Source organism: Camellia sinensis, chromosome 5 (assembly GCF_055761805.1).
Source record: "Camellia sinensis isolate YWXY chromosome 5, ASM5576180v1, whole genome shotgun sequence".
In the NCBI taxonomy this organism is placed as follows: Eukaryota; Viridiplantae; Streptophyta; class Magnoliopsida; order Ericales; family Theaceae; genus Camellia; species Camellia sinensis.
The window spans coordinates 73,756,158-73,776,881 of record NC_138965.1 but is presented as its reverse complement, the minus strand read 5'-3'; positions in this window follow the sequence as shown (position 1 = coordinate 73,776,881).

The window sequence follows — 20,724 nt, the reverse complement described above, 5'->3', positions numbered from 1 at the left end:
TTGAGAATTTCTTGGTAATTTAATTAGAAATTTACTGAGAATTTTCTAAGTAATTTATTTTATCATTTTCTGAGAATTTACTGAGTAATTTACTTAGCAATTTACTGGGTAATATTATGAGTAATTTACTGAGAATTCAATGAGTAATTTACTGAGATTTTATTGAGTAATTTACAATGAAATTATGAAAAATTTACTTCGAATTTTCTAAATAATTTACTGAGGGTTTACTAGGAATTCACTAAGTAATTAATTTAGAACTTACTGAATAATTTACTGAGAATTTCTTGGGAATTTAATTAGTAATTTACTGAGAATTTACTAAGTAATTTACTGAGAATTTACAAGGAATTTATTTAGAATTTTCTAAGTAATTTACTTTATAATTTACTGAGAATTTTCTGAGTAATTTAATGAGAATTTACGGAGTAATTTACCAAGTAATTTACTGGGTATTTACTGAGTAATTTACTTAACAATTTACTGGGTAATATTATGAGTAATTTACCGTGAAATTATGAAAAATTTACTTCGAATTTTCTAAATAACTTACTGAGGATTTACTAGGAATTGACTGAGTAATTAATTGAGAATTTACTGAATAATTTACTTAGAATTTCTTGGGAATTTAATGAGTAATTTACTGAGAATTTACTAAGAAATTTACTGAAAATTTATTGGAAATTTACTGAAAATTTTCTACGTAATTTACTTTATCATTTACTGAGAATTTTCTGAGTAATTTAATGAGAATTTACTGAGTAATTTATTTAACAATTTACTGGGTAATATTATGAGTAATTTACTGAGATTTTATTGAGTAATTTACCGTCAAATTATGAAAAATTTACTTCGAATTTTCTAAATAATTTACTGAGGATTTACTAGGAATTCACGGAGTAATTAATTGAGAACTTACTGAATAATTTACTAAGAATTTCTTGGGAATTTAATTAGTAATTTAGTGAGAATTTACTAAGTAATTTACTGAGAATTTACTAGGAATTTATTTAGATTTTTCTAAGTGATTTACTTTATAATTTTCTGAGAATTTTGTGGGTAATTTAAGGAGAATTTACTGGGTAATGTACCGAGTAATTTAGTGGGAATTTACTGAGTGATTCTTTCGGAATTTACTTAGCAATTTACTTGGTAATGTTCTGAGTAATTTACTGGGAATTCAATGAGTAATTTATTGAGATTTTATTGAGTAATGTTCTGTGAAATTATGAAAAATTTACTTCGAATTTTCTAAATAAGTTACTGAGGATTTACAAGGAATTTATTGAGTAATTAATTGAGAATTTACTGAATAATTTTCTGTGAATTTCTTCGAAATTTAATTAGTAATTTACTATGAATTTACTAAGTAATTTTCTGAGAATTTATTGAGAATTTTCTATGTAATTTACTGTATTATTTACTGAGGATTTTCTGAGTAATTTACTGGGTATTTTCTGAGTGATTTACTCCGAATTTACAGAGTACTTTACTTAGCAATTTACTGGGCAATGTTCTGAGTAATTTACTGGGAATTCAACGAGTAATTTACTGAGATTTTATTGGGTAATTTACCGTGAAATTATGAAAATTTTACTTCGAATTTCCTAAATAATTTACTGAGGATTTACTAGGGATTTACTGAGTAATTAATTGAGAATTTACTGAATAATTTACTGAGAATTTCTTGGGAATTTATTTAGTAATTTACTGAGAATTTACTAAGCAATTTACTGAGAATTTACTTGGACTTTATTGAGAATTTTCTAAGTAATTTTCTGAATAATTTACTTAGCAATTTACTGGGTAATATTCTAAGTAATTTACGGAGAAATCAATGAGTAATTTACTGAGATTTTATTGATTAATTTACCGTCAAATTATGAAAAATTTACTTCGAATTTTCTAAATAATTTACTGACTAATTAATTGAGAATTTACTGAATAATTTACTGAGACTTTTTTGGGAATTTAATTAGTAATTTACTGAGAATTTACTAGGAATATATTGAGAACTTTCTACATAATTTACTTTATAATTTACTTAGAATTTTCTGAGTAATTTAACGAGAATTTACCGAGTAATTTACTGGGAATTTACTGAGTAATTTACTTAGCAATTTGCTGGGTAATATTATGAGTAATTTACTAAGAATTCAATGAGTAATTTACTGAGATTTTATTGAGTAATTTACCGTGAAATTATGAAAAATTTACTTCGAATTTTCTAAATAATTTACTGAGGACTTACTAGGAATTTACTGAGTAATTAATTGAGAATTTACTAAATAGTTCTCTGTGAATTTCTTCGGAATTTAATTAGTAATTTACTGTGAATTTACTAAGTAATTTACTGAGAATTACTGGGAATTTATTGAGAATTTTCTAAGTAATTTACTTTATTATTTACTGAGAATTTTCTGAGTAATTTAATGAGAATTGACGGAGTAATTTACCGAGTAATTTACTGGGTATTTACGGAGTGATTTACTTGGAATTTATTGAGTAATTTACTTAGTAATTTGCTGGCTAATATTATAGTAATTTACTGAGAATTCAATGAGTAATTTATTGAGATTTTATTGAGTAATTTACCGTGAAATTATCAAAAATTTACTTCGAATTTTCTAAATAATTTACGGAGGATTTACTAGGAATTTATTGACTAATTAATTGAGAATTTACTGAATAATTTACAGAGATTTTCTTGGGAATTTAATTAGTAATTTACTAAGAATTTACTGGGAATTTATTTAGAATTTTCTAAGTAATTTACTTTAGCATTTACTGAGTAATTTACAGTGTAATTTACTGGGAATTTACTGAGTAATTTACTTAGCAATTTACTGGGTAATATTATAAGTAATTTACTGAGAATTCAATGAGTAATTTACTGAGATTTTATTGAGTAATTTACCGTGAAATTATGAAAAATTTACTTCGAATTTTCTAAATAATTTACTGAGGATTTACTAGGAATTTACTGAGTAATTAATTGAGAATTTACTGAATAATTTACTGAGAATTTCTTTGTAATTTAATTAGTAATTTACTGATAATTTACTGAGAATTTTCTAAGTAATTTATTTTATCATTTACTGAGAATTTACTGAGTAATTTACTTAGCAATTTACTGGGTAATATTATGAGTAATTTACTGAGAATTCAATGAGTAATTTACTGAGATTTTATTGAGTAATTTACTGTGAAATTATGAAAAATTTACTTCGAATTTTCTAAATAATTTACTGAGGGTTTACTAGGAATTCACTGAGTAATTAATTTAGAACTTACTGAATAATTTACTGAGAATTTCTTGGAAATTTAATTAGTAATTTACTGAGAATTTACTGAGAATTTATTTAGAATTTTCTAAGTAATTTACTTTATAATTTACTGAGAATTTTGTGGGTAATTAAGGAGAATTTACTGAGTAATGTACGTAGTAATTTAGTGGGAATTTACTGAGTGATTCATTCGAAATTTACTTAGCAATGTACTGGGTAATGTTCTGAGTAATTTACTGAGAATTCAATGAGTAATTTATTGAGATTTTATTGAGTAATTTACTGTGAAATTATGAGAAATTTACTTCAAATTTTCTAAATAAGTTACTGAGGATTTACATGGAATTTAGTGAGTAATTAATTGAGAATTTACTGAATAATTTTCTGTGAATTTCTTCAAAATTTAATTAGTAATTTACTGTGAATTTACTAAGTAACTTACTGAGAATTTATTGAAAATTTTCTAAGTAATTTACTGTATTATTTACCGAGAATTTTCTGAATAATTTAATGAGAATTTACGGAGTAATTTACCGAGTAATTTACTGGGTATTTACTGAGTGATTTACTCGGAATTTACCGAGTACTTTACTTAGCAATTTACTGAGAATTCAATGAGTAATTTACTGAGATTTTATTGAGTAATTTACCGTGAAATTATGAAAAATTTACTTTGAATTTTCTAAATAATTTACTGAGGATTTACTAGGGATTTACTGAGTAATTAATTGAGAATTTACTGAATAATTTACTGAGAATTTACTAAGTAATTTACTGAGAATTTACTGGGACTTTATTGAGAATTTTCTAAGTAATTTACTGGGTAATATTCTGAGTAATTTATAGACAATTCAATGTGTAATTTACTGATATTTTATTGAGTAATTTACCTTGAAATTATGAAAAATTTATTTCAAATTTTCTAAATAATTTACTGAGGATTTAATAGGAATTTACTGAGTAATTAATTGGGAATTTACTGAATAATTTACTGAGAATTTCTTGGGAATTTATTTAGTAATTTACTGAGAATTTACTAAGTAATTTACTGAGAATTTACAGGGACTTTATTGAGAATTTTCTAAGTAATTTACTGGGTAATATTCTGAGTAATTTACAGAGAATTCAATGTGTAATTTACTGAGATTTTATTGAGTAATTTACCGTGAAATTATGAAAAATTTACTTCGAATTTTCTAAATAATTTACTGAGGATTTACTAGGGATTTACTGAGTAATTAATTGAGAATTTACCGAATAATTTACTGAGAATTTCTTGGGAATTTATTTAGTAATTTACGGGGATTTTATTGAGAATTTTCTAAGTAATTTACTGGGTAATATTCTGAGTAATTTACAGAGAATTCAATGTGTAATTTACTGAGATTTTGTTGAGTAATTTACCGTGAAATTTTGAAAAATTTACTTCGAATTTTCTAAATAATTTACTGAGGATTTACTAGGAATTTACTGACTAATTATTTGAGAATTTACTGAATAATTTACTCAGAATTTCTTGGGAATTTAATTAGTAATTTATTGAGAATTTACTGGGAATTTATTGAGAACTTTCTAAGTAATTTACTTTATAATTTACTTAAATTTTCTGAGTAATTTACTGAGTAATTTACTTGGCAATTTACTGGGTAATATTATGAGTAATTTACTGAGAATTCAATGAGTAATTTACTGTGAAATTATGAAAAATTTACTTTGAATTTTCTATATAATTTACTGAGGATTTACTAGGAATTTGCAGAGTAATTAATTGAGAATTTACTGAATAATTTTCTGTGAATTTCTTCCGAATTTAATTAGTAATTCACTGTGAATTTACTAATTAATTTACTGAGAATTACTGGGAATTTATTGAGAATTTTCTAAGAAATTTACTTTATTATTTACTGAGAATTTTCTGAGTAATTTAATGAGAATTGACGGAGTAATTTACTAAGTAATTTACTGGGCATTTACTGAGTGATTTACTTGGAATTTACTGAGTAATTTACTTAGCAATTTACTAGGTAATGTTCTGAGTAATTTACTGAGATTTTATTGAGTAATTTACCGTGAAATTATGAAAAATTTACTTTGAATTTTCTAAATAATTTATTGAGGATTTAATAGAGATTTACTGAGTAATTAATTGAGAATTTACTGAGAATTTCTTGTGAATTTAATAAGTAATTTACTGAGAATTTACTAGCAATTTATTGAGAATTGTCTAAGTAATTTACTGAGTAATTTACGTAGGAATTTACTGGGTAATATTCGGAGTAATTTACACAGAATTCAATTAGTAATTTACTGAGATTTTATTGAGTAATTTACTGTGAAATTATGAAAAATTTATTTCGAATTTTCTAAATAATTTACTGAGGATTTACTAGGAATTTACTGAGTAATTAATTGAGAATTTACTGAATAATTTACTGAGAATTTCTTGGGATTTTAATTAGTAATTTACTGAGAATTTACTAAGTAATTTACTGAGAATTTACTGGGAATTTATTGAGAATTTTCTAAGTAATTTACTTTATAATTTACTTAGAATTTTCTGAGTAATTTAATAAGAATTTACTGAGTAATTTACCGAGTAATTTACTGGGAATTTACTGAGTAATTTACTTAGCAATTTACTGGGTAATATTATTAGTAATTTACTGAGAATTCAATGAGTAATTTACTGAGATTTTATTGAGTAATTTACCGTGAAATTATGAAAAATTTACTTCGAATTTTCTAAATAATTTACTGAGGACTTACTAGGAATTTACTGAGTAATTAATATAGAATTTACTGAATAATTTTCTGTGAATTTCTTCGGAATTTAATTGGTAATTTACTGTGAATTTACTAAGTAATTTACTGAGAATTACTGGGAATTTATTGAGAATTTTCTAAGTAATTTACTTTATTATTTACTGAGAATTTTCTGAGTTATTTAATGAGAATTGACGGAGTAATTTACCGAGTAATTTACTGGGTATTTACTGAGTGATTTACTTGGAATTTACTTAGTAATTTACTGGGTAATATTATAGTAATTTATTGAGAATTCAATGAGTAATTTATTAAGATTTTATCGAGTAATTTACCGTGAAATTATCAAAAATTTACTTCGAATTTTCTAAATAATTTACGGAGGATTTACTAGGAATTTATTTACTAATTAATTGAGAATTTACTGAATAACTTACAGAGATTTTCTTGGGAATTTAATTAGTAATTTACTAAGAATATACTGGGAATTTATTGAGAATTTTCTAAGTAATTTACTTTAGCATTTACTGAGTAATTTATAGTGTAATTTACTGGGAATTTACTGAGTAATTTACTTAGCAATTTACTGGTAATATTTTGAGTAATTTACTGAGAATTCAATGAGTAATTTACTGAGATTTTATTGAGTAATTTACCGTGAAATTATGAAAAATTTACATCGAATTTTCTAAATAATTTACTGAGGATTTACTAGGAATTTACTGAATAATTTACTAAGAATTTCTTGGTAATTTAATTAGTAATATACTGATAATTTACAGAGAATTTACTTAGCAATTTACTGGGTAATATTATGAGTAATTTACTGAGATTTTGTTGAGTAATTTACAGTGAAATTATGAAAAATTTACTTTGAATTTTCTAAATAATTTACTGGGGGTTTACTAGGAATTCACTAAGTAATTAATTTAGAACTTACTGAATAATTTACTGAGAATTTCTTGGAAATTTAATTAGTAATTTACTGAGAATTTACTGGGAATTTATTTAGAATTTTCTAAGTAATTTACTTTATAATTTACTGAGAATTTTGTGGGTAATTAAGGAGAATTTACTGAGTAATGTACGTAGTAATTTAGTGGGAATTTACTGAGTGATTCATTCGAAATTTACTTAGCAATGTACTGGGTAATGTTCTGAGTAATTTACTGAGAATTCAATGACTAATTTATTGAGATTTTATTGAGTAATTTACTGTGAAATTATGAAAAATTTACTTCAAATTTACTAAATAAGTTATTGAGGACTGTTTGAATAATTTTCTGTGAATTTCTTCAGAATTTAATTATTAATTTACTAAGTAACTTACTGAGAATTTATTGAGAATTTTCTAAGTAATTTACTTTATGATTTACGGAGAATTTTCTGAGTAATTTAATGAGAATTTACGGAGTAATTTACTGGGTATTTACTGAGTGATTTACTCGGAATTTACTGAGTACTTTACTTAGCAATTTACTGGGTAATGTTCTGAGTAATTTACTGAGAATTCAATGAGTAATTTACTGAGATTTTTTTGAGTAATTTACCGTGAAATTATGAAAAATTACTTCAAATTTTCTAAATAATTTACTGAGGATTTACTAGGGATTTACTGAGTAATTAATTGAGAATTTACTGAATAATTTACTGAGAATTTCATGGGAATATATTTAGTAATTTACTGAGAATTTACTAAGTAATTTACTGAGAATTTACTGGGACTTTATTGAGAATTTTCTAAGTAATTTACTGGGTAATATTCTGAGTTATTTACAGAGAATTCAATGTGTAATTTACTGAGATTTTATTGAGTAATTTACCATGAAATTATGAAAAATTTACTTCAAATTTTCTAAATAATTTACTGAGGATTTACTAGGAATTTACTGACTAATTAATTGAGAATTTACTGAATAATTTACTGAGAATTTCTTGGGAATTTATTTAGTAATTTACTGAGAATTTACTAAGTAATTTACTAAGTAATTTACTGAGAATTTAGTCGGACTTTATTGGGAATTTTCTAAGTAATTTGCTGGGTAATATTCTGAGTAATTTACAGAGAATTCAATGTGTAATTTACTGAGATTTTATTGAGTAATTTACCGTGAAATTATGAAAAATTTACTTCGAATTTTCTAAATAATTTACTGAGGATTTACTAGGGATTTACTGAGTAATTAATTGAGAATTTACTGAATAATTTACTTAGAATTTCTTGGGAATTTATTTAGTAATTTACTGAGAATTTACTAAGTAATTTACTGAGAATTTACTGGGACTTTATTGAGAATTTTCTAAGTAATTTACTGAGTAATTTACCTAGCAATTTACTGGGTAATATTCTGAGTAATTTACAAAGAATTCAATGAGTAATTTACTGAGATTTTATTGATTAATTTACTAGGAATTTACTGACTAATTAATTGAGAATTTACTGAATAATTTACTGAGAATTTCTTGGGAATTTAATTAGTAATTTACTGAGAATTTACTAGGAATTTATTGAGAACTTTCTAAGTAATTTACTTTATAATTTACTTAGAATTTTCTGAGTAATTTAAAGAGAATTTACTGAGTAATTTACCGAGTAATTTACTGAGTAATTTACTTAGCAATTTACTAGGTAATATTATGAGTAATTTACTGAGAATTCAATGAGTAATTTACTGAGATTTTATTGAGTAATTTACTGTGAAATTATGAAAAATTTACTTCGAATTTTCTAAATAATTTACTGAGGATTTACTAGGAATTTACTGAGTAATTAATTGAGAATTTACTGAATAATTTTCTGTGAATTTCTTCGGAATTTAATTAGTAATTTACTGTGAATTTACTAAGTAATTTACTGAGAATTACTGGGAATTTATTGACAATTTTCTAAGTAATTTACTTTATTATTTACTGAGAATTTTTTGAGTAATTTAATGAGAATTGACGGAGTAATTTACCAAGTAATTTACTGGACATTTACTGAGTGATTTACTTGGAATTTACTGAGTAATTTACTTAGCAATTTACTAGGTAATGTTCTGAGTAATTTACTGAGATTTTATTGAGTAATTTACTGTGAAATTATGAAAATTTTACTTTGAATTTTCTAAATTATTTACTAAGGATTTACTAGAGATTTACTGAGTAATTAATTGAGAATTTACTGAGAATTTCTTGGGAATTTAATTAGTAATTTGTTGAGAATTTACTGGCAATTTATTTAGAATTGTCTAAGTAATTTACTGAGTAATTTACTTTGGATTTACTAGGTAATATTCGGAGTAATTTACAGAGAATTCAATGAGTAATTTACTGAGATTTTATTGAGTAATTTACTGTGAAATTATGAAAAATTTATTTCGAATTTTCTAAATAATTTACTAAGGATTTACTAGGAATTTACTGAGTAATTAATTGAGAATTTACTGAATAATTTACTGAGAATTTCTTGGGAATTTAATTAGTAATTTTCTGAGAATTTACTAAGTAATTTACTGAGAATTTACTGGGAATTTATTGAGAATTTTCTAAGTAATTTACTTTATAATTTACTTAGAATTTTCTGAGTAATTTAATGAGAATTTACTGAGTAATTTTCCGAGTAATTTACTGGGAATTTACTGAGTAATTTACTTAGTAATTTACTGGGTAATATTATGAGTAATTTACCGTGAAATTACGAAAAATTTACTTCGATTTTTCTAAATTACTTACTGAGGATTTACTGAGTAATTAATTGAGAATTTACTGAATAATTTACTTAGAATTTCTTGGGAATTTAATTACTAATTTACTAAGAATTTACTAAGAAATTTACTGAGAATTTACTGGAAATTTATTGAGAATTTTCTAAGTAATTTACTTTATCATTTACTGAGAATTTTCTGAGTAATTTAATGAGAATTTACTGAGTAATTTACTTAACAATTTACGGGGTAATATTATGAGTAATTTACTGAGATTTTATTGAGTAATTTACTGTGAAATTATGAAAAATTTACTTTGAATTTTATGAAAAATTTACTGAGGATTTACTAGGAATTCACTGAGTAATTATTTGAGAACTTACTGAATAATTTACTAATAATTTTTGGGAATTTATTTAGAATTTTCTAAGTAATTTACTTTATAATTTACTGAGAATTTTGTGGGTAATTTAAGGAGAATTTACTGAGTAATGTACTGAGTAATTTAGTGGGAATTTACTGAGTGATTCATTCGGAATTTACATAGCAATTTACTAGGTAATGTTCTGAGTAATTTACTGAGAATTCAATGAGTAATTTATTGAGATTTTATTGAGTAATGTTCTGTGAAATTATGAAAAATTTACTTCGAATTTTCTAAATAAGTTACTGAGGTTTTACAAGGAATTTATTCAGTAATTAATTGAGAATTTACTGAATAATTTTCTGTGAATTTTTTTGGAATTTAATTAGTAATTTACTGTGAATTTACTAAGTAATTTACTGAGAATTTATTGAGAATTTTCTAAGTAATTTACTGTATTATTTACTGAGGATTTTCTGAGTAATTTAATGAGAATTTACGGAGTAATTTACTGGGTATTTTCTGAGTGATTTACTCGGAATTTACAAAGTACTTTACTTAGCAATTTATTGGGTAATGTTCTGAGTAATTTACTGAAAATTCAATGAGTAATTTACTGAGATTTTATTGAGTAATTTACCGTGAAATTATGAAAAATTTATTTCGAAATTTCTAAATAATTTACTGAGAATTTCTGGGGAATTTATTTAGTAATTTGCTGACAACTTACTGGGACTTTATTGAGAATTTACTGAGTAATTTATAGAGAATTCAATGAGTAATTTACTGAGATTTTATTGATTAATTTACCGTGAAATTATGAAAAATTTACTTCGAATTTTCTAAATAATTTATTGAGGATTTACTAGGATTTTACTGACTAATTAATTAAGAATTTACTGAATAATTTACTGAGAATTTCTTGCGAATTTAATTAGTAATTTACTAAGAATTTACTGGGAATTTATTGAGAACTTTCTAAGTAATTTACTTTATAATTTACTTAGAATTTTCTGAGTAATTTAACGAGAATTTACTGAGTAATTTACTTAGCAATTTACAGGGTAATATTATGAGTAATTTACTGAGAATTCAATGAGTAATTTACTGACATTTTATTGAGTAATTTACCGTGAAATTATGAAAAATTTACTTCGAATTTTCTAAATAATTTACTGAGGACTTACTAGGAATTTACTGAGTAATTAATTTAGAATTTGCTGAATAATTTTTTGTGAATTTCTTCGGAATTTAATTAGTTATTTACTGTGAATTTACTAAGTAATTTACTGAGAATTACTGGGAATTTATTGAGAATTTTCTAAGTAATTTACTTATTATTTACTGAGAATTTTCTAAGTAATTTAATGAGAATTGACAGAGTAATTTACCGAGTAATTTACTGGGTATTTAGTGAGTGATTTACTTGGAATTTACTGAGTAATTTACTGGGTAATGTTCTAAGTAATTTACTGAGAATTCAATGAGTAATTTACTGAGATTTTATTGAGTAATTTATCGTGAAAAATTTACTTTGAATTTTCTAAATAATTTACTGACGATTTACAAGGGATTTACTGACTAATTAATTAAGAAATTACTGAATAATTTACTGAGAATATCTTGGGAATTTAATTAGTAATTTACTGAGAATTTACTAAGTAATTTTCTGAGAATTTATTGAGAATTTTCTAAGTAATTTACTGAGTAATTTACTTAGGAATTTACTGGGTAATATTCGGAGTAATTTACAGAGAATTCAATGAGTAATTTACTGAGATTTTATTGAGTAATTTACTGTGAAATTATGAAAAATTTACTTTGAATTTTCTAAATAATTTACTGAGGATTTACTAGGAATTTACTGAGTAATTAATTGAGAATTTACTGAATAATTTACTGAGAATTTCTTGGGAATTTAATTAGTAATTTATTGAGAATTTACTAAGTAATTTACTGAGAATTTACTGGGAATTTATTGAGAATTTTCTAAGTAATTTACTTTATAATTTACTTAGAATTTTCTGAGTAATTTAATGAGAATTTTCTGAGTAATTTACTTAGCAATTTATTGGGTAATATTATGTGTAATTTACCGTCAAATTATGAAAAATTTACTTCGAATTTTCTAAATAACTTACCGAGGATTTACTAGGAATTTACTGAATAATTAATTGAGAATTTACTGAATAATTTACTTAGAATTTCTTGGGAATTTAATTAGTAATTTACTGAGAATTTACTGAGAATTTACTGGAAATTTATTGAGAATTTTCTAAGTAATTTACTTTATCATTTACTGTGAATTTTCTGAGTAATTTAATGAGAATTTAGTGAGTAACTTACTTAGCAATTTACTGGGTAATATTATGAGTAATTTACTGAGATTTTATAGAGTAATTACCGTGAAATTATGAAATATTTACTTCGAATTTTCTAAATAATTTACTGAGGATTTACTAGGAATTCACTGAGTAATTAATTGAGAACTTACTGAGTAATTTACTAAGAATTTCTTGGGAATTTAATTAGTAATTTAATGAGAATTTACTAAGTAATTTACTAAGAATTTATTGGGAATTTATTTAGAATTTTCTAAGTAATTTAGTTTATCATTTCCTCAGAATTTTTGGACTAATTTAATGAGAATTTACTGAGTAATTTACTTAGCAATTTACTGGGTAATATTATGAGTAATTTACTGAAACTTCAATGAGTAATTTACTGAGATTTTATTAAGTAATTTACTGTGAAATTATAAAAAATTTAATTCAAATTTTTTAAATAATTTACAGAGGATTTACTAGGAATTCACTGAGTAATTAATTGAGAACTTACTTAATAATTTACAGAGAATTTCTTCGAAATTTAATTAGTAATTTACTGAGAATTTACGGGGAATTAATTGAGAATTTTCTAAGTAATTTACTATATAATTTACAGAGAATTTTTTGAGTAATTTACGGAGAATTTACTGAGTAATGTACCGAGTAATTTAGTGGGAATTTACGGAGTGATTCATTCGGAATTTACAAAGCAATTTACCGGGTAATGTTCTGAGTAATTTACTGAGAATTCAATGAGTAATTTACTGAGATTTTATTGAGTAATTTACCGTGAAATTATGAAAAATTTATTTCGAATTTTCTAAATAAGTTACTGAGGACTTATAAGGAATTTATTGAGTAATTAATTGAGAATTTACTAAATAATTTACTTAGAATTTCTTGGGAATTTAATTAGTAATTTACTGCGAATTTACTAAGAAATTTACGGAGAATTTACTGGGAATTTGTTGAGAATTTTCTAAGTAATTTACTTTAACATTTACTGAGAATTTTCTGAGTAATTTAATGAGAATTTACTGAGTAATTTACTTAGCAATTTATTGTGTAATATTATGACTAATTTACTGAGAATTCAATGAGTAATTTACTAAGATTTTATTGAGTAATTTACCATGAAATTATGAAAAATTTACTTTGTATTTTGCAAATAATTTACTGAGGATTTACTATGAATTCACTGAGTAATTAATTGAGAACTTACTGAATAATTTACTGAGAATTTCTTCGAAATTTAATTAGTGATTTACTGAGAATTTACTTAGTAATTTACTGAGAATTAATTGAGAATTTTCTAAGTAATTTACTTTATAATTTACTGAGAATTTTCTAAGTAATTTAATGAGAATTTACTGAGTAATGTACCGAGTAATTTAGTGGGAATTTACTGAGTAATTTACTTAGCAATTTACCGGGCAATGTTCTGTGTAATTTACTAAGAATTCAATGAGTAATTTACTGAGATTTTATTGAGTAATTTACCGTCAAATTATGAAAAATTTACTTTGAATTTTCAAATTAATTTACTGAGGATTTAGTCGGAATTTACTGAGTAATTAATTGAGAATTTACTGAATAATTTACTAAGAATTTCTTGGGAATTTAATTAGTAATTTACTGAGAATTTACTGGGAATTTATTGAGAATTTTCTAAGTAATTTACTTTATAATTTACTGAGAATTTTTTGAGTAATTTAATGAGTAATGTACCGAGTAATTTAGTGGGAATTTACTGAGTGATTCATTCGAAATTTACATAGTAATTTACTGGGTAATGTTCTGAGTAATTTATTGGGAATTCAATGGGTAATTTACTGAGATTTTATTGAGTAATTTACCGTGAAATTATGAAAAATTTACTTCGAATTTTCTAAATAATTTGCTCAGGATTTACAAGGAATTTATTGAGTAATTAATTGAGAATTTACTGAATAATTTACTGTGAATTTACTAAGTAATTTACTGAGAATTTTATAAGTAATTTACTTTATAATTTACTGAGAATTTTCTGAGTAATTTAATGAGAACTTACTGAGTAACTTATCGAGTAATTAGTTGGGTATTTACTGAGTGATTTACTCAAAATTTACTGAGTAATTTACTTAGCAATTTACTGGGTAATGTTCTGAGTAATTTACTGAGAATTCAATGAGTAATTTACTGAGATTTTATTGAGTAATTTACCGTGAAATTATGAAAAATTTACTTCGAATTTTCAAATTAATTTACTGAGGATTTACTAGGAATTTACTGAGTAATTAATTGAGAATTTACTGAGAATTTCTTGGGAATTCAATTAGTAATTTATTGAGAATTTACTGGGAATTTATTGAGAATTTTTTAAGTAATTTACTGTGTAATTTACTTAGCAATTTACTGGGTAATATTCTGAGTAATTTACTGAGAATTCAATGAGTAATTTACTGGCATTTTATTGAGTAATTTACCGTAAAATTATGAAAAATTTACTTCAAATTTTCTAAATAATTTACTGAGTATTTACTAGTAATTTACTGAGTAATTAATTGAGGACTTACTGAATAATTTACTTAGAATTTCTTGGAAATTTAATTAATAAATTACTTAGAATTTTCTAAATAATTTACTGAGGATTTACTAGGAATTTACTGAGTAATTATTTGAGGACTTCTGAATAATTTACTTAGAATTTGTTGGAAATTTAATTAATTAATTACTGAGAATTTACTAAATAATTTACTGAGAATTTACTGGGAATTTATTGAGAATTTTCTAAGTAATTTACTTTATAATTTACTGAGAATTTTCTGAGTAATTTGATGAGAATTTACTAAGTAATGTACCGAGTAATTTAGTGGGAATTTACTGAGCGATTCATTCAGAATTTACTTAGCAATTTACTGGGTAATGTTCGGAGTAATTTACTGAGAATTCAATGTGTAATTTACCGTGAAATTATGAAAAATTTACGTCGAATTTTCTAAATAATTTACTGAGGATTTACTGAGTAATTAATTGAAAATTTACTGAATAATTTGCTGAGAATTTGTTGGGAATTTAATTAGTAATTTACTGAGAATTTATTGAGAATTTTCTAAGTAATTTACTTTATAATTTACTGAGAATTTTCTGAGTAATTTACCGAGTAATTTACTGGGTATTTACTGAGTGATTTACTCGGAATTTACTGAGTAATTTACTTAGCAATTTTCTGGGTAATGTTCTAAATAATTTACTGAGAATTCAATAAGTAATTTACTGAGATTTTATTGAGTAATTTACCGTGAAATTATGAAAATTTTACTTTGAATTTTCTTAATAATTTACTGAGGATTTGCTAGTAATTTTCTGAGTAATTAATTGAGAATTTACTGAATAATTTACTGAGAATTTCTTGGGAATTTAATTAGTAATTTATAGAGAATTTACTAAGTAATTTACTGAGAATATACTGGGAATTTATTGAGAATTTTGAAAGTAATTTACTGAGTAATTTACTTAGCAATTTACTGGGTAATATTCTGAGTAATTTACTGAGAATTCAATGAGTAATGTACTGAGATTTTATTGAGTAATTTACCGTGAAATTATGAAAAATTTACTTCAAATTTTCTAAATAATTTACTGAGTATTTACTAGTAATTTACTGAGTATTTAATTGAGAATTTACTGAATAATTTTCTGTGAATTTCTTCAGAATTTAATTAGTAATTTACTGTGAATTTACTAAGTAATTTACTGAGAATTTATTGAGAATTTTCTAAGTAATTTACTTTATAATTTACTGAGAAATTTCTGGCTAATTTAATGAGAATTTACTGAGTAATTTACTGGGTATTTACTAAGTGATTTACTCGGAATTTACTGAGTAATTTACTTAGTAATTTACTAAGTAATGTTCTGAGTAATTTACTGGGAATTCAATGAGTAATTTACTAAGATTTTATTGAGTAATTTACTGTGAAATTTTGAAAAATTTAATTTCAATTTTCTAAATAATTTATTGAGGATTTACTAAGAATTTACTGAGTAATTAATTGAGAATTTACTGAATAATTTACTTAGAATTTCTGGGGAATTCAATTAGTAATTTACTGAGAATTTACTGAGAATTTATTGAGAATTTTCTAAGTAATTTACTGAGTAATTTACTTAGCAATTTACAAGGTAATATTCTGAGTAATTTACTGAGAATTCAATGAGTAATTTACTGAGATTTTATTGAGTAATTTACCGTGAAATTATGAAAAATATACTTTGAATTTTCTGAATAATTTACTGAGGATTTACTAGGAATTCACTGAGTAATTAATTGAGAACTTACTGAATAATTTACTGATAATTTTTGAGAATTTATTTATAATTTTCTAAGTAATTTACTTTATAATTTACTGAGAATTTTTTCGGTAATTTATGGAGAATTTACTGAGTAATGTACCTAGTAATTTAGTGGGAATTTACTGAGTGATTCATTCGGAATTTACTTTGCAATTTACTAGGTAATGTTCTGAGTAATTTACTGAAAATTCAATTAGTAATTTATTGAGATTTTATTGAGTAATGTTCTGTGAAATTATGAAAAATTTACTTCGAATTTTCTAAATAAGTTACTGAGGATTTACAAGGAATTTATTGAGTAATTAATTGAGAATTTACTGAATAATTTTCTGTGAATTTCTTCAGAATTTAATTAGTAATTTACTGTGAATTTACTAAGTAATTTACTGAGAATTTACTGAGAATTTTCTAAGTAATTTACTGTATTATTTACTGAGGATTTTCTGAGTAATTTAATGAGAATTTACGGAGTAATTTACGGGGTATTTTCTGAGTGATTTACTCGGAATTTACAAAGTACTTTACTTAGCAATTTATTGGGTAATGTTCTGAGTAATTTACTGAGAATTCAATGAGTAATTTACTGAGATTTTATTGAGTAATTTACCGTGAAATTATGAAAAATTTACTGAGAATTTCTGGGGAATTTATTTAGTAATTTACTGACAATTTACTGGGACTTTATTGAGAATTTTCTAAGTAATTTACCTAGCAATTTACTAGGTAATATTCTGAGTAATTTAAAGAGAATTCAATGAGTAATTTACTGAGATTTTATTGATTAATTTACCGTGAAATTATGAAAAATTTACTTCGAATTTTCTAAATAATTTATTGAGGATTTACTTGGAATTTACTGACTAATTAATTGAGAATTTACTGAATAATTTACTGAGAATTTCTTGCGAATTTAATTAGTAATTTACTAAGAATTTACTGGGAATTTATTGAGAACTTTCTAAGTAATTTACTTTATAATTTACTTAGAATTTTCTGAGTAATTTAACGTGAATTTACTGAGTAATTTACTTGGCAATTTACTGGGTAATATTATGAGTAATTTACTGAGAATTCAATGAGTAATTTACTGACATTTTATTGAGTAATTTACCGTGAAATTATGAAAAATTTACTTCGAATTTTCTAAATAATTTACTGAGGACTTACTAGGAATTTACTGAGTAATTAATTTAGAATTTGCTGAATAATTTTCTGTGAATTTCTTCGGAATTTAATTAGTAATTTACTGTGAATTTACTAAGTAATTTACTGAGAATTACTGGGAATTTATTGAGAATTTTCTAAGTAATTTACTTATTATTTACTGAGAATTTTCTGAGTAATTTAATGAGAATTGACGGAGTAATTTACCGAGTAATTTACTGGGTAATGTTCTGAGTAATTTACAGAGAATTCAATGAGTAATTTACTGAGATTTTATTGGGTAATTTACCGTGAAATTGTGAAAAATTTACTTCGAATTTTCTAAATAATTTACTGAGGATTTACAAGGGATTTACTGACTAATTAATTAAGAATTTACAGAATAATATACTGAGAATTTCTTCAGAATTTAATTAGTAATTTACTGAGAATTTACTAAGTAATTTACTGAGAATTTATTGAGAATTTTCTAAGTAATTTACTTAGGAATTTACTGGGTAATATTCGGAGTAATTTACAGAGAATTCAATGAGTAATTTACTGAGATTTTATTGAGTAATTTACTGTGAAATTATGAAAAATTTACTTTGAATTTTCTAAATAATTTGCTGAGGATTTACTAGGAATTTACTGAGTAATTAATTGAGAATTTACTGAATAATTTACTGAGAATTTCTTGGGAATTTAATTAGTAATTTATTGAGAATTTACTAAGTAATTTACTGAGAATTTACTGGGAATTTATTGAGAATTTTCTAAGTAATTTACTTTATAATTTACTTAGAATTTTCTGAGTAATTTAATGAGAATTTTCTGAGTAATTTACTTAGCAATTTATTAGGTAATATTATGTGTTATTTACCGTGAAATTATGAAAAATTTACTTCGAATTTTCTAAATAACTTACCGGGGATTTACTGAATAATTAATTGAGAATTTACTGAATAATTTACTTAGAATTTCTTGGGAATTTAATTAGTAATTTACTGAGAATTTACTAAGAAATTTACTGAGAATTTACTGGAAATTTATTGAGAATTTTCTATGTAATTTACTTTATCATTTACTGTGAATTTTCTGAGTAATTTAATGAGAATTTACTGAGTAACTTACTTAGCAATTTACTGGGTAATATTATGAGTAATTTACTGAGATTTTATTGAGTAATTACCGTGAAATTATGAAATATTTACTTCAAATTTTCTAAATAATTTACTGATAATTTACTAGGAATTCACAGAGTAATTAATTGAGAACTTACTGAGTAATTTACTAAGAATTTCCTGGGAATTTAATTAGTAATTTAATGAGAATTTACTAAGTAATTTACTAAGAATTTATTGGGAATTTATTTAGAATTTTCTAAGTAATTTAGTTTATCATTTCCTCAGAATTTTCGGACTAATTTAATGAGAATTTACTGAGTAATTTACTTAGCAATTTACTGGGTAATATTATGAGTAATTGACTGAAACTTCAATGAGTAATTTGCTGAGATTTTATTAAGTAATTTACTGTGAAATTATAAAAAATTTAATTCAAAATTTTTAAATAATTTACAGAGGATTTACTAGGAATTAGTTGAGTAATTAATTGAGAACTTACTGAATAATTTACAGAGAATTTCTTCGAAATTTAATTAGTAATTTACTGAGAATTTACGGGGAATTAATTGAGAATTTTCTAAGTAATTTACTATATAATTTACAGAGAATTTTTTGAGTAATTTAAGGAGAATTTACTGAGTAATGTACCGAGTAATTTAGTGGGAATTTACTGAGTGATTCATTCGGAATTTACAAAGCAATTTACTGGGTAATGTTCTGAGTAATTTACTGAGAATTCAATGAGTAATTTACTGAGATTTTATTGAGTAATTTACCGTGAAATTATGAAAAATTTGTTTCGAGTTTTCTAAATAAGTTACTGAGGACTTATAAGGAATTTATTGAGTAATTAATTGAGAATTTACTGAATAATTTACTTAGAATTTCTTGGGAATTTAATTAGTAATTTACTGCGAATTTACTAAGAAATTTACGGAGAATTTACTGGGAATTTGTTGAGAATTTTCTAAGTAATTTACTTTAACATTTACTGAGAATTTTCTGAGTAATTTAATGAGAATTTACTGAGTAATTTACTTAGCAATTTATTGTGTAATATTATGAGTAATTTACTGAGAATTCAATGAGTAATTTACTAAGATTTTATTGATTAATTTACCATGAAATTATGAAAAATTTAGTTCGAATTTTGCAAATAATTTACTGAGGATTTACTAGGAATTCACTGAGTAATTAATTGAGAACTTACTGAATAATTTACTAAGAATTTCTTGGAAATGTAATTAGTGATTTACTGAGAATTTACTTAGTAATTTACTGAGAATTTGCTGGGAATTAATTGAGAATTTTCTAAGTAATTTACTTTATAATTTACTGAGTAATTTAATGAGAATTTACTGAGTAATGTACCGAGTAATTTAGTGGGAATTTACTGAGTAATTTACTTAGCAATTTACTGGGCAATGTTCTGTGTAATTTTCTAAGATTTTATTGAGTAATTTACCGTCAAATTATGAAAAATTTACTTCGAATTTTCAAATTAATTTACTGAGGATTTACTAGGAATTTACTGAGTAATTAATTGAGAATTTACTGAATAATTTACTAAGAATTTCTTGGGAATTTAATTAGTAATTTACTGAGAATTTACTAAGTAATTTACTGAGAATTTACTGGGAATTTATTGAGAATTTTCTAAGTAATTTACTTTATAATTTACTGAGAATTTTT